The 1,352-nt window shown below is 41.1% G+C and overlaps 1 protein-coding gene across 1 annotated transcript in view; it reads left to right on the top strand.

The window, feature by feature from the left end:
- Positions 1–1,352, top strand: part of LOC101847353 (putative homeodomain transcription factor) — a gene marked incomplete in the record, with an annotated part of 51,744 nt that overhangs the window by 11,989 nt on the left and 38,403 nt on the right.

Raw genomic sequence — 1,352 nt, 5'->3', positions numbered from 1 at the left:
TTTTTTTTGTGTCTTTTTCTTCTTCTTCTCCCTTCGCCGCGTGCCCACTAATCCCTGTCCATCCCCGAAGTCAGAAGACATTGACAATAAGTTCTATATATAGGTCGACCCAGTAGGCGTTACCCTTTGAAACAGATCGTATTTACCTTGGAGGCCCCAGATTTTTGTTTCCCTGCTGTCTGGTTTTTAATGAGGTGGCACATTAATTTTGATCCGGAGCCTCAGGAAAGCTTTAATGGATGCATAGATAAACAGAGTGACGAGGACTTTTTATTGATTGTTTATTGATTTTTGTTTTCGAAACTGGCAGTTTCTGTTTATTTTTGGAAAAAGGAAAGTGGTTAGCAAATTGACAGTGCCGTTTATATTTAGAAAGGTTTATGTATGGGTGTGGGAGATGGTGGGTGGTTGTAGCAGAGAAATGCGTTATTCCCCTTTCGGATTAAAAGAAAATGTTTACTTAAGACAAAATTCGGAGGTTAGATTTATTATCATCACAAGCACAGTCGGGGAGGGGGGGGGGGTCTTTTCATGGCTGCTGTAGTGTGGTCTGCTTCTTTTACTTCTCGTCAACGATTGTATGTGCTTGGGTTAAGTGTCGTCGTCTGTGATGTTTCCTTTTTTTTTAAAAAGTTTCAGTAAGAGTTTTACGGAACTTGCAACACAATAAGGTCATATAATTGCCGAAGAGTAGAGGTGTTACAAGAGAGTAACAAACACAAAAAAGGGGAGATGAAGACGATATATTTTTTTTTTAGGAAAGAAGAAGCAAACCACACCAGAGCACCCGCCAACCACCTATTTGTTACGTTTAAGGGCTTTGCAGTCGTAGGCAAAAGACCTGAGTTCGATTCCCGTACACTGTGTGAAGCGGGTTTTTATCGAGTATGTCGGTCTTTCTGATCCTGGTACGTTGTATCCATTTCAACCCAGGTCGGGCCTGGGAAACTGGGTCAAAGCGTACCTCCTCCTAAAGATATAAATTGTGTCGATGGGGGTGCCAGAACGCTTCCCTTGCTGCTTCTTCTTTCCTATCAAACATGTCTTCCTTATCTCCCCTCCTTCTTTTCTACGTCTGTTTCTCTCTTGTAACACCTCTAATCTTCTGGCGCTCATATTATGACCTTATGCAGTTGCGAGCGTCGTAAAACCTTCTACTTAAACAAACTTCCCTTGTGGGGTAGGTGTAACCTTGCCTCTGGCGTTGCTGACCAGCTGATCACACTGACAACCCTCACTGTGAAACTTTGGAACGTTTACGATCTCATTGTACCACCTCCATTGCCTCTGTTTACATGTTTTTCATTTATTTTCATTTTTTTATATATTTATTTTTTTTATTAAATTATTTT

Source organism: Aplysia californica, unplaced genomic scaffold, assembly GCF_000002075.1.
Source record: "Aplysia californica isolate F4 #8 unplaced genomic scaffold, AplCal3.0 scaffold00376, whole genome shotgun sequence".
NCBI lineage: Eukaryota > Metazoa > Mollusca > Gastropoda > Aplysiida > Aplysiidae > Aplysia > Aplysia californica.
The sequence above is the reverse complement of the archived record's forward strand: the minus strand, read 5'-3'. Positions and strand labels throughout refer to the sequence as shown.